Source organism: Rhinolophus sinicus, chromosome 1, assembly GCF_057876585.1.
Source record: "Rhinolophus sinicus isolate RSI-liver-muscle chromosome 1, RSI-T2T, whole genome shotgun sequence".
Lineage (NCBI taxonomy): Eukaryota > Metazoa > Chordata > Mammalia > Chiroptera > Rhinolophidae > Rhinolophus > Rhinolophus sinicus.
Window position 1 is genome coordinate 140,867,368 of NC_142501.1, and position 22,867 is coordinate 140,890,234.

Genomic DNA, 22,867 nt, shown 5'->3' on the forward strand with positions numbered 1-22,867 from the left:
TGGGCTTTCATTCTAGTGGATGAGAAAGGTATTAACCAATCACTCACATATACGATTGCAAACTGTTCTAAGTATTGTGAAGTACAGAGTGCTAGAGGCTCATTCTACTCTGGTCTGGGGTAGAGCTTGGTTCTGGGGTTTGAGGTTTGTCCTGTACTGTATGGAGTCTGTAAAGGCACTTACAGGAAGAGACTAAACCCAACATTGCTTTAGTAAATGTAATCTAGTGGCTACATACAGGATAGATTGACAAAAGATTGGAGTCTGAGAGGATAGTTGAATGAAGCTACTGTCAATAGATCCTATATCTGTCATATAACATGTATCGGTATGTCATATATATCCCTGGAATTGTTTTGTTTTGATGTTTTACATGTTTAATGTTAATATTTTTGTGTGAGGTTTTCTAGGAGCTTGATGTTTATATGGTCTTTCATGTGGTAATTACTGAACATCTATTTTTAGTTAAACATGGTTACCATAAAATATTAGCATAAATTAGCATACGAGTATATTGGTTCTGTGTGCCAGCAACACTGTGCTTAGTGCTTTATACATATTAACTCCTATTAACTGTCAACAACCATATGAGCTGTTGAGACCATATCATCATTTTACACATGGGAAACTGAAATTTGCCCAAGGCTATACAGCTGGTAAGTGGGACTTGCACTCAGGCCATCTGATTCTAAGTGTGTGTTCTTAATCACTTCATTATTGCCTTTTTACTTAGAAAGAATCAATTTAACATTCTATCAGAGAAGAGAAAGATGCCTGTAAAGCAATCTTGAAATAACTGCTGTGAATCCCTTCGTCTCAATATACTTCCTTCTTTTATTTTTTTTTAAAATATATTTTTGTTAACTACAAACTTAGGAAGAAAACCTACGTATATATATATATATTTAAAGATATACAAATTTAAGAAAAATATTAGTTTTAGGTGTACAAAACAATGTACTAGTTAGACATTTCACCCCTCACAAAGTGATAGCCCTCCTACCCCAAGGCCAAATATTTTTTAAAGTTATATTGTGATTCCATGCATTTTACCATAAAGAAATACAAAAGTTTGGTGGTCCTTGACATTGCTTTCCGGGCTGCATATCCCCATTTTTTCCTTTGTTTCATAACCAGAATAAATATCAGCCGAATCAGTGAGTGTCCAGATCTGCTCACTGTGGTAGGTAGATCTTGTGTTTGCCTCCCTCCTTTTGTTGCCCGTAAGAGCGTCCATTCAGTGTCAGTTGTATATTTAGTTCTGGGGCAGTAGAACCCTAGTGTGGATAGTACCTGTGTGTGTACATAAGCTGACTCCTTGAGTTCACAGATGCAGACCTCAAAGTTAAGGTGAGCTACTTCCACACAGGGCCAAAGTGCTAATTCTGGGCAGAGCCAGACCTGGAGATCAGGACCTGGAACTGTCCCCCCCACAGCCTGTGTAGGCCTTACATGTGAAGGGTAGAAGAATATGTCACCTCAAAATATGACTGTAGCAGTTTAGGACATGCTACCTCAAAATATGCCATTTTGATGTATTGATTATTTTCAACTGTAGGCACTTGAAAAACAAATACAGGGAAAGGCTTGAAACTTCCCTTATCTGCCTGAACACAGAGCCTCCAAAAGGAACTCAGCTGTCTTTGATCTTCTCCCTGGGAATTTCATCAACTAGAGAAGATTGACTCTTATCACAGGATAGGAGACTAGAAATAGATACCACACCCAGACAGACTTTGTCACAAACTTTCATACCTCCCATCTATTCTTCTAAGGGCCCATGTATCTTTCTTAAAAATCCTAAAAAATCTATATCTACCTTCCCCTTTCCCTATTAAGATGATATTTAAGCCTGAATTCTAAGCCATCTCTTTGAGTTACTCATTTTCCCCTGGATTTCTCCCATGTATACATGATGTATACATGTTAATAAACTTCTGTTTGTTTTTTACCTTTTATCACAGGGGTCTCAGCTAAGAACTCAGAAGGGTAGAGGGAAAATTATTTTTCCTTCCCTACCTGTTTCCATGCCTTCTTTTGCATATTATTTCCATTCTATTTCATTTGTGTAATATAATTGACAGTGAAATTTTATATTAATTTAGCTAAGTCCTAATGCTGTGAAGTGGGGATAAAACACTGGCTGTTAGTTCAAAATGAGTTTATGTTCAAATTATTTCAGTTTATGCAGTAATAAAATGTTAAAAAAATTTTTTCTATAACTTTAGTATTTGTCAACCCAGAATGCTTTATTAAATGAGCCTTACTGTGTTAATTTCCCTCATCACACTCTTATACTTTTCATTTGTTTTGCTTATTTTTACTAACACCGAATTACAACTTTAATCCTGAACTGTGGGGCCAGTGTGGATATGCTACAAAAAGTCTGAATTCAAAATTTAGCTAAATGAGTTCTGTCTTTGAATGAGTTCTGTTTATGGCTCAGAATCACTGACATTTTTCGTATTTATAGTCAGAGAAAATGTTTTACAGTATCTGATAAAGGGCTTTTGAAATATATATATTCTGCTTTTTTTTCTCGACCTTTGGGCTCTGCCTGGAAAATTATCCCCCGAGGGCTCTGCTTTAATTTGGTTAATGCTGCTAACTGCCAAAAAGCACACTCTCTGCAGGAATTGGGTGTGGATATAATGTTACTAAGAAAGAGACATATGCTTTGCAATTTCACAGATTGTTCCATTTTCTTTATTTGGTTAGAATCTCTTTTTGGACTCCTTGTGCTTTTTGTGATGGGTGTGAGTCTTTCCATACATTGTATTTTGTCCTTGTTTTATCACCTGCCAGTTATGTCTCAGTAACAGAGCCAGGAAGGCAGAGTCTCCTGAATATTCTATTCAGGAATTTTGTGTTTATGGTAAAAGCTCTCTTAACTGGGATTATCATGCTCAGCTGCTGGTCAGTTAAATTGGAGAAATGTAAAAACAAATGTTATAGTCATATACATTTGATTTAAAACTCAAACATGTAGATGTACATCTGTTCTTCTGTTGTTTTTGGTTTATATACCACATATCAGTGAAATCACATGGTTCTCTGCTTTTTCTGTCTGACTTGTTTTGCTCAGCATTACTCTCTCAAGATCTATTTGCTAATTTCTGACGTAGGGCCGATAAGTGGTTTCCGTTGGTTTTTGTACATAAATGGCACCTGATATACAGTCTTCCTGATTTTAAGTTGGGGTTGCTTTAAGGTGTTACTAGACCTTTAAGATACTTATGAACTGTGTGAGTGCAGAATCCGTGCAGATTTTTCTAATTTGCCTCCCAGTCCTTTGCCATTTCTTCCTCACACCTAATATAATGGCAATTATTGTAGTGTTTCACTTTCATTCCACGTTATTAAAAAAATTCATCTTCATTTTCATAGGAACAGTTTTTTCTGAACTCATGTTTTACGTCTTTACATATAATTTACTATGTGTTTACATGCAATTAATTAAATTATAAGAACTGGCATAAATAGGTTAAGAACAAACACCTCTGACCCTAGGGAAGATGCAGTATAATTAATTGGTGGGAGCACATCACTACTTTCCCGCCTATACGTGGTTAAGGTCTAATAGATTTTCCATCTGTTATGGACCTGTGTTTTTAAAAATAATAAAAAGAAGACATAAAGGAAAATATAGAGGGTAATAGACTTATTGGGGTTATCATTTTGTGAGGTATATAAATGTTTAATCACTGTTATGTACACCTGCAACTAATATAATATTGTATGTCAATATTAAAAAATAAATTTAAAAAAAGATGTAAACAATCCAAGCTTTAATTTTTAACTTAGTTTTAGAAACAACAGAAATAAAATTACATTTTATTAAATACAATCAGAACAAATAATATAGGGAAAAAGAAAACAATTATAAAATCTGTATATATTCTTCAAGAGCCTGTATATAGGCATTGTTCATATAAAGAGTAACTATTTCTCTTACTAATTTGTTATTCCAGTTATAACTAAACAAAAAGTTATGAGTGAAAGGGTGATTTCCCCATATTAAATACTCTGGGTATACTGTGAACAATCTCTCTCTCTCTCTCTCTCTCTCTCTCTCTCTCTGTGTGTGTGTGTGTGTGTGTGTGTGTGTGTGTGTGTGTATATATATGTTTGTGTGTATTTATATATATTAAAGAGTTTTTATGTCACAAATTAACTTTATTGTTAACCTATCTACTCTAGGCTGAGTCAGTGACAGTTTATCTCAGAGCTAAAGTATAGTGTGTATCTAAACTGTTTATTGTTTTGTTTTAATAATTCATGGTGGAAGAACTGGTCTTATAGAGGGATGTTGATGAGAATGCAAAAAGACATTTAAAGCAATTTCAGCCAGGTCAAGGTCTTCGTTTTTCACTTTTCTCCAAAGTGAACTAAGTGTTACTTTCCGTGTCAGTCCTTCCTCAATAGCCAATTCAAACACTTTATCCTTTATATTTATGGTCAAATTTAAAAGATCTTTCAGTGGAGGAAGTGGATTTTGGATTTTAATACTTTTGTATTAGTTGACATCACTTGTGGTCACTTAAACTGCCACTTGTGGTCACATGGTTCTCCAGCGCGTGATCAGTAGGCAGCTGGTGCCACACGCAACTCACCTTATAAGGTCAACAACACCAGAACTGGTCAATGAGAGAAGTTCATGAATCATACACTTGGATGTTGCAACCATGTCTAATGACTACACACATTTCTGAATGCCCCATCGCCATTTCCTGGGCAGCAGATAACAGTTGGCAGCCTGGCATCTGTCTCTAGACCACACTTTGAGAAGCTGTGTGCTCAACTGGCATCTCCTATTAGTTGTGAGCTGCTAGGGTGCTCAAATATCAATCATTTGTTCTACAGAAGGAGTGGGGTGTGCAGTTTATTTGGCAAGATGGTTAAATGGAGGTCAGTTAAGAGAGCCTCTTGTAGAAACTTTTTTTTCTGTGGGGAGAAGGTTCATAGCTTTCATGAGATTCAAAGTATCAGGTGTGTGTGTGTGTGTGTGTGTGTGTGTGTGTGTGTGTGTGTGTGTTTGTATCTATTATGTATCTGTTTGTCCCATTATTGTGAGTATGGGGATCATGCTTTCATCTGATGGAGTTCAGGACATGCCACCCCAAAATGTGCTGCTTTGGTAAGTATATTGATTATTTTGAACTGAAGGCACTTGAAAAACAGCAATGAGAGGCTTTTTCTGAACTCCTGTTACCTACCTAAAGACAGACCCTCCAAAAAGAACTCAGTTGCCATAAATCTCCTCGCTGGGATTTATCAGCAGGGAAGTCTGACTCAACACACACCACATCCAGGCAGACTATGACAAACTGTCATACCTCCCATCTATTCTTCTCTTCATCTTTCCTAAAAAAAATAAATTGCTCTCCCCTAAGAGGACTACGATCATCCCTCCCCTTCCTGTATTAAGATGGTTTATAAACTCTCAAGGCTCATCACTTTTTTGGGGTATTCACTTTTCCCCCTTGTGATGTTCTTGTGCATATCATACTAAAAATGAATAAATCTGTGTACCTTTTCTCCTGTTAACCTGCCTGTTGTCAGTTTATTTCATAGACCCAGCTATCCAACCTAGGAGGGTAGAAGGAAAGTCGTTCCTCCCCTTCACCATCCATCTTGGAATTCCTGGGCTTTGCATGTAGCTAGATATTGCTACATATGATACACAGATCTGGAAAGTAGCCATTTCAGCAAACGCATTTTCTAGAGCCAAATTTTCTAAAGTATAGTTTTATTCTAAGGAAACAACATATTCTTAAATTCTCATTTCTCCTCTGGTCAATAGGATTCTGTCTAGTTAATCTATCCCCTAAGAAATCTTAGTATTTGGTCCCTGTTTCCTTTGCCTGAGTATATTGCCTGGGCCCAGGAGTATTTAGCTGAATTCATTATAGTGAACTGTTAAAAAAAAAAAAAAAAAAAAAAAGATCAGTTTGCGTGTTTCGATCCTCATTTTTATCTTTTAACTAAATCACAATTTTAAATGATTTTAAATCCTACGAACAAGGACTACTTGGGATAACTGATTTATCCTGCTTTTATTCATTCGTAGTTGAGAAAGAAGCAAGTTTTTCATGTTTTTAAAGCAAATGAAATTTTAGCCATAGTTTAAACTCATTTTTATGAAAGTTATTGGTGGAGTCTTTGGTGTTGGAAAAGAGAGCAGTTGCCCTTGTAATGGTAATAACCAGGCTTTTGAAAGAGAAAGTCACGATGAAGGCTGTGGAGGGAAATGAAAATGTACTGATGATGAGTATAGATTCATCTCAGAGTAGAAAAGGTGTGGTGTGTTACATTTAGAAACATTTGCTTTCTTGACGGTATTCCTTGTAATTTGAAGTTTTTCAGTATCCTAAAATGAGCTGACTTGACAGTCAAAAAGCATCATTGAAAAAATGATGACTTGGCATCTTTTGCTAGGCTTTCCCCTCCTCCATCAGGTAAAAGAAAAAAGCAGTGGTAAATTTCAAGTGTATTGAGAGCAGAATAATTGGATGTACTTGTAATAGCGATCATTATTGAGTGCGTACTGTACCCATATGCTTGGCACCCTTTATTTCATTTAATCCTTGACATCCGCCGAGGACGTGGGCGGGATCCTCCACCCTGATATCTGAAGTGCAAAGTACTGTGCTAAGTGCTAGCATGTGGTGGTTTGCAGGCCAGACTCAGTCCCTGCCCTCTGGATGCTCCTAACCTAGTGGGAGGCCAAGAGCCTTACAAATATATAATTTGAAATGGGGGCGGGTTCTCTGAAGAGAAATTATAGGGTGCTATGAGAATGTGAAACAGAGGGTTCTCATTCAGTCTTCAAGGTTGGTCAAGGAAGGCCTTCCTGATTAAGTGATATTTAAGCTGAAACCTAAATAAATATTGTTATGAGTGAAATGTGTGTGTGGCGGGGAGGGGGTGGGGAGGAAGACATTCTAGACAAGTCTTTAAAGTGACGATCAAGGCTGGCTAGGACTGTCGTGTGTGCAATGGGGAGAGATGGTGACGGGTTGGAGCAGCAGGCAGGGTGCAGGCCACCAGGCCAGCACCCGGAGTTTGGTCTTTATTTTAAATGCACGGGGAAACCAAGAGTTTCAGGTTGAGGAAAGACACGGATAGATTTATGTTTTATAAGGATCCTGCTGGGTCACTGTGGATACAGGTCTTCGTGGAGTCTTATAAAAGGGGTGCTCAACTCAAACAAACAATCTGCTAAACCTTTGCTGAGTTGTGCATGGGTTTGGCTCTTGGCCCTTAGCTGTTCTGTTCATAATATTGTTTATTGGACAAGATTGAAAGTTTGCTGTTGACACTTCCTACTTGACAAATTGTACCTAGAGTACATTCTTTTTGTTGGAGCTGCCTGTTATCTTTGCAGGAAGCTGTGGAACAGTAACAATCTGTGAGTGTTACAGGTTTGCAGAATGGTTGTTCGGCAGGGCCTGGTGGGCGAATAGCTCTATGTCTCACCATAGTCTGGGGCCTGGCTCTCAGATTTGATAACCTGGAAAGTCAGTTCTTTTTCTCAGTACACCTATAAAGTGATCACACTCCGGATTAACCCGAATCAGAAGGGGTTCATGTAAACCGAAATGCCAGATGGTTAATGTCAGAGAGAAGACTAGAGCTAATAAGGAGTCTGGACACCAGTTCTGGAGGGAAACCTACATGGGAAGCCCAATGAGAATCTCACATCACATGTTGGTTACATCTCCATCAGGGACATCTCTGTAGAAGGGACCAGACACTTTAGTTGGTTGGACATTAATAGATGTTGAACAGTTTGTTGCTGTTTGCGTTTCCATTTTATTGGCTTATACCATTTCTTGTCTATTTAAAAATTTTTGTTTTTCTTAACTTTTTTATTTTCAAATAATTTCAGGCTTTCAGAAAAGTAGTAAAAATAGGGCAAAGAATTCCCTACATTTTTCACCCAGATTTTTCTAAATGCTCCTATCTTACATAATCCCTGTAAAGTGATCAAAATCAAGAAATAAACATTGATTTAATACTATCACCTGGGGACCTTATTCAGATTTTGCCAGTTAATATCTCAATGTCCTTTTTCTGGTCTAGGATCCACTCCAGAACCACATGTTGCACTCAGTTGTCATAGTTCCTTAGTCTTCTATGTATGTAACACTGTCTCACCCTTTCTTCATCTTTCATATTCTTGGCACCCTGAAGAGCACTGGCCAGGTATTTTGTAGAATGCCCCTCAATTCCAGCTTGTTGGCTGTTTCCTCATGACAAAAAAATGCTGTGCATTTTTGTTAGTATTATAGAAGTGATGTTGTGTGCTTCTAAGGGCATCATGTTACTCTTTTCTTTTGAATTTTTGTTTAAGACTTTATTTGCGCTAAACTGATGACACATGGGGAGCAAGATCTCAAATGCTCTCCACTCTTCTCTGTTTTTAATTTACTTTTTCTTCTTTCCAAATGGATAATGATACAGTTAACTGGGCTCAAGTTTCTCCAACTTGAGATAATGTTGACCTCTTGAGACCATGTCTGGGGCACCACATCTTGAGAACCACTAGAGTTAAGTGCTCTCATTTTAAGTGACCTTGGTACCAGCGTGTTTATAAATGCAAATGTAGGAATTGAGATTACATGATGATAATAAGGGTGGCATCTGCATGGCCTTGGGTATGCTTATATTATTATATATTAATTTAAAAAGTCATTATAAAACTAGAAAAAGAAATGGGACGTTTCTAAATTTCAGACTCCAGGAAAATGTCCCTGTACCCCACACAGTTAGGGAAACTTTGGAGGGGGCTCTGGCATTACCCTTCATAATCGCCTCACTCACTAGAGAGAGAGTGTACCATTTTGTTAAGGGATTTGGGCGTTCCTGGCTTTGAATTGATTGTTTAGGGTGGGTACTTCCCCTGACTGGCTGCTCACCTCATCTGTTCTACACGGACTTTTAACTTAGAGCAACCTCATTCAGTTTTAGGATTGTATAGGTTAATAAAACAAATAAAACGAATCAACTTTTTTTTTTAAACAAAATTTATTCTTAATTCTTTCCTAATTCCTCCCATTTATAGTTTTTATCTTTACTTAAAAAAAACCCCCACAGTAATATTTTCCTTTCCTTTTTTTTTTTCTCTGTTCATTTTTGGCTTTTCACACTGGTAAAATACTATAAAAAAGATTAGCTAAATTTAAGCATAAATGCAGTGAAAGCCAGCGGTTGAAATGATTGTAGTTTTGAAAAATGTTAGATGGAGGCACTTAGAAGAAAGATTTCAGCATATCATAGGCTGCTGCTTTGGAATAACTCATGTTTCTTTCCCACCTCGAAATTGTCACTTTTCCAATTCTCCTTTTTGGAAGCTTCAATATGCAAAGCTTTGACAACAGTTTAGGAAACTGAAATCACTACCCACTGTGTGTGACATTTGCTTGAAGATAATTCATTTGGCTCAAAGTTGGCCGTTGTTGAAATGGGTGAGACAATGAAATGTTTGCCTGGGTTCATTGCATAAAGGAAGGAAATCCCGTCAAGGAGGCCATTTAATTGCAAGGCTGTGAAAAGTCTTTATCTGATTATTCATCTTTGAATGGATATTTTCTTCTTCAGTTTCATGTAGAGTTTTTCTGCTATGATTGGAATTCTTGGTTCCTTTGCCTGCGATTTATCTTATACCTTCATCTTTATCCTTTTTCTTACTTTACTTTGGGCTGGTAGTTAGTACCCTGTATCAGGTAGAATCGTTTCTACTGAAAACGGCAGAAAATTCAACTCAAAGAGACTTAGGCAACAAAGGGTATCTGTTGACTCACCTACGTAACAGGTAGAGAGAGATCAAGAATGAGGCTTACGTATCATTTGCTCAGAGCCCAGTTCGTCATCTCAGATCTTTGGGCCAGTGCTTCTCAAGCTATCTGAGGAAAGGAACTTTTAAAAATTTCTAAATCAATGTAGACCAGTACTTTTATAAAATATAATACAAGTGAATTACTAGAAAAGTGAAAATTAAAATGACAAATAATAAACCCCAGATGTTTTTCCCCCATTTAAAAAAATTTATTGGCGTGGCATTGGTTAATAAAATTATATAGGTTTCAGGCGTACAATTCTATACTACATCATCCATGTATCACATTGTGTGTTCACCATCCAGAGTCAGTTTTCCTTCCATCACCATATATTTGACCCCTTTACCCTCTTCTACCACCTCACCTCCCAACCCGCTACCCTCTGGTAACCACTAACTGTTGTCTGTGTGTATGATTCTATGTTTGTTTCTTTGTCTTGTTCATTTGTTGCTTTCAGTTTTATATACCACATATGAGTGATGTTATAATGTTCTCAACTTTTTCTGTCTGACTTACTTTGCTTAGCATGATAATCTTAAGGTCCATCCGTTTTGTTGCAAATGACAGTATTTCATCTTTTCTTATGGCTGAGTAATATTCCATTGTATATATGTACCACATCTTCTTTATCCAATCATCTGTCGAAGGACACTTTGATTGTTTCCGTATCTTGGCCACCATGAATAATGCTGCATTGAACATAGGGCTACATACCGTGTTTCCCTGGAAATAAGACCTAGCCGGACAAACAGCTCTAATGCGTCTTTTGGAGCAAAAATTAATATAAAGACCCTGTCTTATTTTACTATAATATAATACCTGGTCTTATATTAATTTTTGCTCCAAAAGACGCATTAGAGCTGATTGTCTGGATGGGTCTTATTTTCGGGGAAACACTGTATGTCTTTACAAATAAATGTTTCCTGATTTTTTGGGTAGATACCCAGAAGAGGGATTGCTGGGTCATATGGTAACTCTATTCTTAATTGTTTGAGGAACCTCCAAACAATTTTACATGGTAGCTGTACCAGGTTACATTCCCACCAGCAGTGCATGAGGGTTCCTTTTTCTCCACAACCTCTCCAACACTTGTTGTTACTTGTCTTTTGATAATAGCCATTGTAACAGGTGTGAGGTGATATTTCATTGTGGTTTTGATTTGCATTTCCCTAATATCTGGTGAAACTGAGCATTTTTTTCATATATCTGTTGGCTGTTTTTATGTCTTGGGAGAAATGTATGTTCGGGTCCTTTGCCCAGTTTTTGATTGGGTTGTTTGTTTTCTATTGTTGAGATGTATGAGTTCTTCATTTATTTTGGATATTAGCCTCTTATTGGAGGTGTTGTTTGCAAATATCTTTTCCAATTCAGTTGGTTGCCTATTTGTTTTGTTGATGGTTTCTTTTGCTGTGCAGAAGCCTTTTAGTTTGATATAGTCCCATTCATTTACTTTTGCTTTTACTTCCTTTGCCTTTGAGATCAAATTCATAAAATCCTCTCTAAACCCAAGGTCAGTAAATTTACCTATGTTTTCTTCTATGCAGTGTATTGTTTTAGGTCTTTGACCCATTTTGAGTTAATTTTGGTGTATGGTGATAGATAGCCGTCTAGTTTCATTCTTTTGTACCTGGCTTTCCAGTATTCCCAGCACCATTTATTGAACAGGCTTTCTTTTCTCCATTGTATGTTTTTGGCTCTTTTGTCAAAAATTATTTGCTCATATACATGTGGGTTTATTTCTGGGTTTTCAGTTCTATTCTATTGTGTCTGTTTTTCTGCTAATTTCCATGCTATTTTGATTATTGTCTCTTTGTAATATAATTTGAAGTCAAGGAGTATGATGCTTCTGGCCTTGTTCTTTTTTCTCAGGATTTCTTTGGCTATTTGCGGTCTTTTGTGATTCCACACAAATTTGATGATTTTTTGTTCTGTTTCTTTAAAAAATGCCATTGGGATTTTGATGGGGATTGCATTAAATCTGTATATTGCTTTGGGTAATATGGCCATTTTAACTATGTTGATTCTTCTAATCCATGCACATGGAATATCTTTCAATTTCTTTGTGTCTTCTTCAATTTCTTTTAATAATGTCCTGTAATTTTCAGTGTATCGGTCCTTCACATTCTTTGTCAAGTTTATTCTTAGGTATTTTATTCTTTTTGTTGCAGTTGAAAAGAGAATGTAAACCCTAGATTATTAATTATTAAATTCAACAGTTGTAAAATTCTGTCAAATTGCTATAAGTGTTTTATAAGTGTTATATAAATATTCACTATAATTTGCTATAAGTGTTATATAAATATTCTTATCCTCAATTTCTCTCCTGACCTTTTGACAGACTGTTACAGGCTATTGACAAGCACCGCTTTGGTGCTCATCTCTTCTCCCACCCTCTGTTTTTTTCAGTGTGGTTCTCCTCAAGGTGGCAAAATGGCTACCAGTAGCTTCCAGAATGATGTGTATCTTTGTTCATATCTAGGAAAATAGTTTTCCCATTTATTGTGCAAATGTGTTGAGCCTCAGATTGGTTGGACGAACTCAAAGCCCTTCACAGTGATTAGGGGAATAGCACTGGATCCTTGCTCGTGTTTTAACAGAACTAACCTGACATTAGTGTGCAGTGAGGAAACACACGTGAGTTGGCCCATGTTACAGAGCTAAAAATTGCAGGCACACCTGGGGTTCTTTGGATTCTAAAGTTCAAATTGTCTTCCCTGACATGGATTTGTTGCCGACATCGCAAATGTTCAAGTAAAATATAAAATAATCAGTACTTCTGTGAAGGAAGTGTTAGGGATGGAATGGTTTTAGGAAGTAATTTATTACTCTCATGGTGAAAATTTCTGCTAATGGGGTCAAAGGGAAAACACACCTGCTTAAAATCCTTTGTAAAGTAAGTCTTAAAAAGGAAAATGAAAATCCAGCATTACGGACTCTTAGAAGGTGGGCATTGTGTTAACCTTGATATTTACGAGTGCTTACACACCCCGATTTAATGTCGTCCTCTAAAAAATAGCCATGTTTTAAAGGATCACTTAAGAACAGTCCTAAGTGAAAGGAATCAACTTCTAAGTTACAACTTTCTGCTGGCTCTAAAAACATAAGGAATTTATTCTTTGTGCCTGTGTTAAAGCTGGTGTGATATAGGATTTGAAATCCAGAAGATAAAATAGCCATTTTAGTTATTTAGAGGTTAACATTTAAGGAAACATTATGTTATTTCACTTTTTCAGGCAATCTACAAACTATGGTTCTTTTGTTACTTTTTGTGATAAATTCCTTTTAAAACACTATTGAGCACTTAATTGGGTTTGTGCTGTCTGGTACAAAGAAAGTACTGTGTTCTCTTAATTAGACAAAGTGAAGGTATGTGTCTTGAGATCTTCTCTAAATCAAACCTTCTCTTGTACCCCGTGTCAGTGTCTTGGAAATCTGTAGTCCTAAATGACTGATTATAAAATGTTTCTGTATGTTCAAAAATCGGTTGTGAATTAATTCAGAGATTGTGATTTAAACACTTGCTTTCAAGTGGAGGGGGATGGGGAGTGGGTGGGTATGGAGAGTAAGCAAAATTGGTGGTGAGCTGGGCATCGAATGATGGTTGTATGGGGAGTCGTGCTTTGGACTTCTTTTATGTGCTCGAAAGTTTTTATAATGAAACGTAGGATAAAATGTAAGGGATAAAACATGGGTCTTGTTAGTCAAGAAGGGAAGGAAAGAAGGTGAAGCTGGAATATGGAAGGCCCCGGTTCTAGCCCTTGGCACTCTAGTGACCTGAAAGGCTTGGTGTTGCTCATTCACGTCCTGAGTGAAGGGGTTCACTGGTCGGGGCCCTCGTGGGGACTGGTCACCTCGAATGCTATCCTCTTTGAAAGAGCCTTCGGGCCTCTTCTCAGGAAGATAGATTCTAGAATAAAGGAGCGATGTCTGTGAAGAGCATGGTTTCACTCAAGCTGTGTATTTGCCAGATTGTCGTTCCAAACTCATCGCTTCCTCTTGCCCAGGGAAACCAGCAGCATTCTGTCATACACGTTGTCAGTTAGAGTTCGTAGAATTTCAGCCAAAGAGCAAAGCAGCGTCATATAAGTAGCTGGGTCGTCTCATCCCCGGAGTTAATGCTGATGTGTGGTATAACAGCTCAGCCTCCGGAGGCTAGGTTCAAATCCCAGCTTAATCACAAGCTGTGTCCCCTGGACGAGTTCCTTAACCTGCCTTCTTTCGAGGGTTGTTGTGAAGATTAAATGAGCTAATATATACGTGGCACATAGTAGTGACTCAATAAATAGTAGATTTCATTTCTATCAGCTCCATTAGTGTTGTTTGTAATTTGGATTTCCTGTTCTTACAGGAACCATCCTCAGTTTCTCCCTTGTCCCGCCCCCTCTCTTTGGGATAGAAGCACATTGAAAATTCACTGCTGTCCGTGGGAACTGAGAGGGGAGACCAAGGTAACCCGGGAAGGGAGTGAGGTCACCCTGGCTGCCCTTCCCTTGGATGCTGAGGCTTGGAGTTGCTGGGGGATTTGTCTGAGGTGGCACAGCCAGGGCATTAGTGGCGTGCCATTTGGAATCAGGTCTCCTGACTAACGGGGATTTCTGCTGCGTAGTTCAGCTTCCTGACATCTCTTTTGGCATTCTAACTGCTAACTAGGATGCATCGTGGAGAGAGAAGTTCTGTCTGTTCTATCTAGTACTTAAAAATCATCCCCGCTGTTGCGATGTCTGGTAATGCTTTAGCATTTGCAGGGAGGGGGAGTGGGAGGAAGTGTGGTGTCCCTCAGTCTCTGAGTAATTGCTTAAGCAGCAGGGCCTCCGTCATTTCCTCAGTCAGGACTGGTGATCTCAGGCCTGTGTCCTGGGCCAGGCCAGGCCGGCAGCACCTGTGAGGCCCCCACCGGTTCCTTACAGCCAGCTTGCCTTGGGCCCTGGATCATTGTCTTACGGTTGTGTGAATCAGCTCCCTGTCCTTGTTTTTCATCCTTGCCATTTCCCAGTAAATAGTATTGTTTCTCCAGCACCCATAAAGCAGCATCCTGTGATTTTTATTTATTTATTTATTTATTTGGCTCCTAAGCCTATTGCCTTAATTTTATTTCTTGATTACCTTCATTTTTCTTTGGGTGCTTCTATTTATTTTCTGTTCATTAAGCTGAAAATGGGTTTACAAGCTTCTCTTCTTTATTCCAGTTTATAGATTATCCACATCCCTTTGCTTTTTCTGCAGCTTTGAGGGCCAGTGTGGCTCATGGAAATGCCCTGATAACAGGGAAAGTAATATCTCTACAAGACTTGACAGATTACATGGTGATTTTATAGACAAAACTAGCCTACTAGACTTAAGAGTGGAAAAGGCTAGATTTTTATCCTGGGCTTGAATTTCCATTCACAAACTGTGGGTCTTCTGACAAGTTATTTTGACCTTTTGCTATCAGTTTTCTCATCTGAGAAATGGGACTCTCTGGGGGTTGTCGGGAGATAATGTGTTCTTGACACTGATTAAGTTCAGTAAATATTAGCTAATATTACTGTGGGTGTTGTGATCTGATTTGAGCTTTATAGTAAAGTAGTTTTTCGTGGTAGATCAGGTCATTTTCTTCATTTTTATCTATTTCCCTTAATGCATCTATTCCTTTCCTTTTGCCAATAAGAAGGGAGAGAGAGAGACTTAAGGCTAATACATTTCTGTCGTGTAGATGTAGTATTAAGGCTAGTGAGTTTGAGATTTGCCTTGCATCTTCTGGAGGAGAAGGTGAGAGGTAAGTGGAAGACCCCTTCCTGCATCTCTAAATTTCAACTTATCCCTGGTTCAGTACAAGGCGAGAGAAGACCTGGGTGTGGGATGTGCTGTCTGTGTGGAGCTCCTCCTTTAGTCTTTGATTTGGAACCGTGAGTTCCTGAGGCAGGAACAGGCCAGGAGGCCGTGTGGTGGTGCAGTGGGCAGACGCACCTAGGGTGGAATCGGGGCTCTGCTACGGAACCTCTCTGCTCCTCGGTTTCTTCCTTTGCACAGTAACTGTGCCACAGGGTGATCATAAGGAGTAGGGTGTGTGTGTGTGTGTGTGTGTGTGTAAATATATATTACACACATATACATATGTGGCCTGACATGCTGTAGATACTCAGCCAATGTTAGTTCCTTTTCTAGTTTAAAATGTATTTCTGACTTGTGCAGTGGAAAGCTCCTAGTAAAGGAATTTCAGGCAGCAGCAAACAGGCTACAGAGGCATTTTTATGGGCAGTGGTACCCTTGCGACACTCCTGAACTGTCCCTACCCTGCCAAGAAAGCCTGGTCTTATAGAGTTGGGACTTGCTTTTAGCTAATGTTTCTCACCTCCAGGTGGGCATTAGGGAGACAGTGCTTTGTCAAAATGCACATTCTGGGCTCCAAACCAGGCCTGCTGCCCAGGCATGTACCTTTTGGAAAAGCTTCCCAGGTATACCTGATGCCATCTTGGCTTAGAGCCACTGCTATAGACAAACCAGAATGACTTTCGAGTGTGTCTAGAATATGATTCAATTTATGGAACTTTAGTTTGGGTATAGCCTCTTTTAGTTTGCGTAGAGCTGGGTATTGTCTTTTTCTGAGAAGAGAGAATATCCTCTTACCCTCTGCCTCCCTAATGAGAATTGGGTGTAATTCTTTCAGAGTAACAATAATAGCCAACTTTCACGTATATTAACCCATTCAGTTCTTACATCAAGCCTACAAGTTAGTGGCTATCAACGTGCCCCTTTTGCATGACATGTCCAAGGTCACACAGCTAGGATGGGAAGGAGCCAGGTTTTGAACCCAGGCAACCTGGCTCAGGAGTCAGTGCCCTTGTCTCTGGCATTATCCATCTATCTTAATTACAGATACAATTTCCTTGGAAATGGCCTTTGGAGTGTTGTAGCTCTTACCTAAGGGCCGTGGAAATTTGTTAAGCACCAGGAACCTCTTTCTCCACTAACCCTGTATTGTTTCTTGGCAGATCCAAGAGGATCATACATCAGGGCAGTTGTGTGTGCTCGCAGGTGTGGGTGGAGGTGGTAGAGCAAATTTACAACCCTGCCTCTCATATTTTCTCCTTCTATGCTCCCCCTTATTATTCTAGGGTGGGATTAGCTTGCTCCAGGGGTGGAAATTTAGGGATCATTTTTTTTTGGCTTCTTTTACCATAGCTAAAATGATAGACTGAGCACTCTTTGAGGGTGGATGGTCCTTTGAAGAAGCCTGAGGAGAGTAGCTTGCAATTTATCTGTACTCAGGAGAGAACAGAACACAGTTCCCGAGGGCCTGTGGGCCCCCAGCTTTAACAAGTCTGGTGGTGGTAGATGGTCAGTTGAGGAGGACTTTCATGCGAGAGCCCTTTGCAGCCTGGAACAGAGTGTTTGATATCTGGGTAGTAGTTGCTTCTGACTCTCCTGCCCAGACAGAAAATTGCAGAGCCCTCAGGCAAATGCAGCAGGTGTGAAATAACAATAAAAACGGCCACTTGCTGTGTGCCAGGTACTGTGCTAGGTCCTTTAGGACACTTTGGCCCTAACCTCACTGCATCCGGAAGGTAGATGTTGTGGGCTTCTTTGTGTAGAGTAGGAAATGGACTCAGAAAGTTAAATGATGCATCTCAAGATCATGTAGATAAGTGGGGCAGTCAGGATTTGAAGCCATTTCTCTCAGACTCCCAAGCCCATGAATTTTCCATGATATTTTGCCCCTTCTGTGAAAGAAAACTATGCACTCAGCTTCACTGAAGACATTAATTTGTAAGTAAAGCTTTCTAATATAATATCAGAATTTTCTTTTGGTTAAAATGAATAAAATAAACACTGCTAGCTGTTACCCTGAAATGGAAGCAGTAAAGATAAATGAATGAGTGAGTGAATGAATGAGTGAATGAATGAAACAAGCTGAACTGGTGTGGATATATAGAGCACAAGAAGACCTCTCCTGCTGTGTTCTCGGGAGCTTTGATAATTTTCTTCTGAAGAAGTCTGTTGGGCATTTTTATTCCCTCTTTTGTTAAAAATGATATACCACAGTAACTGGCCCATGAAGTAGCAATTTGTATTTTTAGCTACATTTTAATTCCTGACTTCTTTACTCTTGATTTTTTTTCCCTTAGTTGATTAGACCTCCTATCCCCTCCACCCCCACGACCCCCCACTTTTTCCCCACCTGTCCTTTCTAGTAGGAGGTTTTGCTTGCCAGTATTACTTGGTTTTAGGTGGATAATGTATGTAATTTTAAAAGTTCAGATTTCGTTGAAAAAGTCTGAGAAGAAACCATCCATCAACTTAATGAATTATGAAAATGTAGGATGAGTTTTCCAACAAATGTTGTTATGTTTATGGTTCCATTTCTAATTCAGCCATTATAGATGCCCTGAGGAAACAAAACACAGGGGGGGAAATAAGATGTGATCATATTAATTATGATTTCATTTCTGTGGTTAAACAGATTTCCAGCTAGAGCTGGAGTTGCTTCTTAATTAAACAAATATTTCTTGAGGGCCAGAAATCTGCCAAACCCTGTACTAGTCTTTGATTTCACCTGTTCTGTGGGTGATAGTGCCATTTCTGCTTTGAGTTGGTATTAAAAATTCTTAGCAGCAGCTCTCAGCATAATTTATTAGGCCAGAGTTTTGAAATGTTATTCCATGAAAGCTACTTTTCCACATGCTTGAAGGGTAACACCATGTCTGTCTGTCTCGTCTGAATGGCGTGTCTTTTGGGTTCTCCAGTATTCTTCTTCCTTTATTTTTTTTACTTTCTTGGCTAGGTAGAAATACTACCAAAGTTAGTTTAATTTAAAAAAAATTGAATAGACTAGAGTTTCCCTTCAAGTAGCCTTCAGACCACCAGCATTATAGTCACTTGTGTTTGTTAAAAATCCATATTCTTGTGCCCTACTCCAGATCTGAATTTGAGAATTGCTGAACTGGAATTACACGTGGTCACTATGTTATTTTAACACTATCCGCACAACTTTCTTTTTCTTTCTTTGAATTAAAAAGGTAATCTCATTCCCCCCCCCCCCGAGTTAATGTACTCTGATTCAAAAGCAAAAACAACAACAACAAAAACAACAGCAACAACAACAGCAAAACACTTCCAAATAAGAATCCTGGAATTAGGTTTCAGAATTTGAGATACTTTCATTGAAACAACAGTGTGAATATCCTCAAGTTATTTTTAGCAAAATATAAAACTACTTAACTTTTTTTTTTTAAAGAAACAAACGTTTAATGATGACCAAAGTCGTTAATTTGAAGTCCTAGTTCAAATAATTTATGATTTAAAATGAGTCAGATGAGTCAGAGTTGGATTGGGTGGCAAGACTTGATAGAAGCAGGTTCTGGTCTCTGCCCATCAGCCATGTGGCCCCAGGGAAGCCATTTCAGTGATTTGGGCCTGAGTGTGCTCCTCTGTCCAGTAAGTGATTGCATGGATATGCTCTGACCTCCCTTGTGGTTTTGATTGAGTCAGACCCTGTGGGAAGAGAAAAGATGGCGACACATGGGTCAGTATGGTGGAGAGAGAAAGTTTTATCTTGGTAGGGGGACTTTTAAAGTGAATTATCTCGAGGTTGTAGGAACCATAGTCCATCAGTCCATAAAGAATAGGAATACAGAAGTTGAAAAGAAATGATTGGGAGTTTCTTGTAATCATTCAGAACAACAATGCTGTACTTACCAAGAATCCCGGTTATTGAAACCCAACCAGGAAATGGACTTCCTTGAGGCAAGGACCATGCTTTGTTTGACACATTTTGCTGTACTGTTGCCAGGTACGTATGTACCAATTTATAAATTATAATAGGAATGGGAAATGGTAGGAACTGGGCAGAGCAGTGTTTCTAGTCGTCTTACTTAGTAAAACCACCCCTATTAGAGCAAAGAAACAAAGCGTGCTGCCTTAAGAGATTCATCAGTATTGAGTTAGCTCAAACAGCTGGAGAATTGGAGTTTAGTAAATGATCTCTTGCTTGTGCTGTGTGTTCCATTTCTCTCTATTCGTTTATGAAGAGAATTATGAATGTATCAAAGGTGGCAAAGTATATAAAGAGTGGTGTTCCTTAAGTCTTACTAATTTATAGACCTCTTTACTTAAAGAAAAAAATTCTCACAAGTTCCCAGTGCTGACATAAATATTTTTATAACGAAATAGCTTAAATATTCCCAAATAGAAAACTAGGTAGGTATAAACTCCGTATGTTTCCAGTTCTTACATAAATATAAAACAATGCCAGGTTTATACAATACATTCAAGCAAAACTGTAAAAGCAATAAAATTTAAATTAACCTTAATTTATCATGACAGATAATTTTGTTTGACTAAAATTACGCCTCTCCTTGAAAATGTGATTATGGTTCTGACAGCCCGAGTTCCGGGTCTTCTGAGACCCTGGTCAAACTCAGTTGTCCTTCCACATCCCTGTATTCGAACCTTTCTTCATATAAAGCACCTTCATTTGGCAGGAAGACATGATTTTGATTTTAATTCTGCCTCATTTATTTTTCTTACTTGTCCTTGATGATTAAAAAGATGCTACTAGGTACCACCTTGACCAGAATATAAATGCAAACCCACTTTTAATCAGGCAAGAAGTTGAGACTTGGTGCCTGATGGCATGTGAGGTAGAGGAGGAAAGAGAAGGGTCGTTGTTACCTGCAGTACTGGGTTTCAGATTTCGGTGAGAGTGCATAGTACCCTTCAGCAAAATGTAGAACAAAAGAAAAGAAGTTTTGACGGGTATGATTAGTTCAAGACTTGGGTTTCTAGCAGGATGGTGGACTGGATCCTCTAACACACTTCCTCACTAAACCAGTGTAGTCTGGTTAAAGCATTTTTTTTAATGCACACTTCTGGGATTATGGTCTAAGACAACGCCAAAGTCTCCTACCCCAGTTATATCAACCAACCATCAAAGCTGGAAGATCTTTGTGTAAACATAAAACACAGATTGTCTCAAGAGCATATGCTAAGCTCCGCTATGGTTGGAGACAGCATTGGATCAGTGGCAAGGTAGGAGAGCCAGCATTCTCCTAGGACCTGTAAAGGAAATGGAAGTGGCCCCCATATAGTGCCTCTTAGCTTTTGGCAGAAGCAAAATGCAAATCCTTTCTGAGGAAGGCCTCCTCACTTTAGACCTTAGGATGGTTCTGAGTAAGATCCGCCAAATATGATTTCAGAATTAAAGCTCTCCAATCCTCTAGAAAACAAGTTCCCGGGAGTGAGTGTTACCAGATACAAATAAAAAACAATCGATTTGGAACCCTGAGGACTTTAGATATTAAAATGATCTGATACAGAATATGAAGTAACTATGTTTGAAATGTTTTAAGGAAAAAATATGTAATCCCAACTGCAAATAGCATGAGATAGAAATTGACCAACTATATTATTTAATCATAAAAAAGAGACATTCTGCCATTTGCAACAACATGGATGTACGTTGAGGGCATTATGCTCAGTGAAAAACTATACTGTATGATCTCACTTATATGTGGAATCTGAAAAAAACACGGAACTCATAGAAACAGAACAGATTGGTGGTTGCCAGTGGCAGGGGAAATGGGTGAAGGTGGTCAAGGTACAACCTTCCAATTATAAGATAAATAAGTTCTGGGGATGTAATGTTCAGCATGGTTGCTACCGTTAACAGTAAGTACCGTGTTGTATATTTGAAAGTTGCTAAGAGAGTAGATCTTAAAAGTTCTCATCACAAGAAAAGAAATTCTAACTATGAGGTGATGGGTGTTAACTAAACTTACTGTGATCATTTCTCATTCTATAGTACATATATCAAATCATTACGTCATAGTAATACAGTGTTATATGTCAGTTATGTCTCAGTAAAGCAGAAGGGAAAAAGAATATGTACAAGGGCAACATAAATCTTGGTGTTTTTGTTGTTAAAAAAATTGACCAGGCAGATTTGGGAAAAAAACCCAAAAAATATAAACAAAACTTAAGAAAAAAATGTAACTGTAATTAATGAACTAGAGAAAGGTTTTGAAGAAATGAGCCCAGAACAAGAAGGAAAACATGAAAGTTGAAGGATGATACAAGTACATTCACTAAGATGAGAAGCATACCTTTTGCTGATCTTAAGTAGGAATGGAAGGTAATTAAAATAACTGCAGAGCCAACCAAATGTCTCCCTAGGGCTCTCAACAGCCCACACGTTATGTGTGATTTTCACAACATCCTCTTAAATTACAGCCTTTATTACTGAATTTTGGGATTTAAGTTCTATATTAAAACCCTTAATGACTATGGTATATTAAGATGAGTAATCAATCTTATGACATCCTTAGACTAGAGAGTGGAAAAGAGACTTGCTAAAGGTCACCAGATCAGAGTGCTAAGAAAATTTGGGGCTGATAACGGGTAAAAATCCCAGGTCCTTGATTTAAACGCTATGTAACATCAGTCATGTTATTTGTCTTCTTCATACCTCGAATTTTCCCATTTAAAAATAGGCCTAATAATAGTTCCTACTTCAGGATGGACATGAAGAATAATGGAAAGCATTAATTAGCAAAACAGTTACCCGTGATTATAATGTAAATATTCTGATATGTTTTTCAATAAGGAAATACAGTAAAACAGTATTATTTGTTCACAGTAATAAATTGGGAATTTATTCCCAACCATGTTCCCAACCATGTCTGTGCATCAGCATTATTTGCGGACAGTTAAAAAAATAAAGATTGCCGGCCACGACCCCTGACTTAGTATTCAGAGTACTTGTACTTGGGCTTTGGACTTCGTATTTTTTGTGAGGACCCCAGGTTTGGGAACCCTTGCTCTGGAGTTGAGTAGCATTTTGGTCAGTTTCACCCAGAAACTTACTTTCCTCCCTGCCTCAGTATTTGGAACATTGGCTCTTAGTGTGTATTCTTTGAGTATGTAAGCTTTTAGGTTATTAACCCTGACCAGTGTGTGGGTCTTCACTCCCATAGCTTCCTTTCTCTTTCTTTCCCTTTCTTCTCTTCCCTTCCCTTCCATCTCATATTGAACTTTCAGATAGTCGGGTT

General features: G+C 38.4%; 1 protein-coding gene across 14 annotated transcripts in view; it reads left to right on the forward strand.

Moving 5' to 3' along the window:
• APBB2 (amyloid beta precursor protein binding family B member 2) overlaps nucleotides 1-22,867 on the forward strand; it is a 335,778-nt gene that overhangs the window by 36,251 nt on the left and 276,660 nt on the right. Inside the window, exon 1 of one of the 14 annotated variants that reach the window (XM_074324597.2) lies at nucleotides 19,503-19,611. The exons of the other annotated variants lie outside the window; for them this stretch is intronic. The gene's annotated coding sequence lies outside the window, so the exon portion shown is untranslated. Of the gene's footprint in view, nucleotides 1-19,502; nucleotides 19,612-22,867 lie in introns of those variants that run through there. 14 annotated transcript variants of the gene reach the window in all.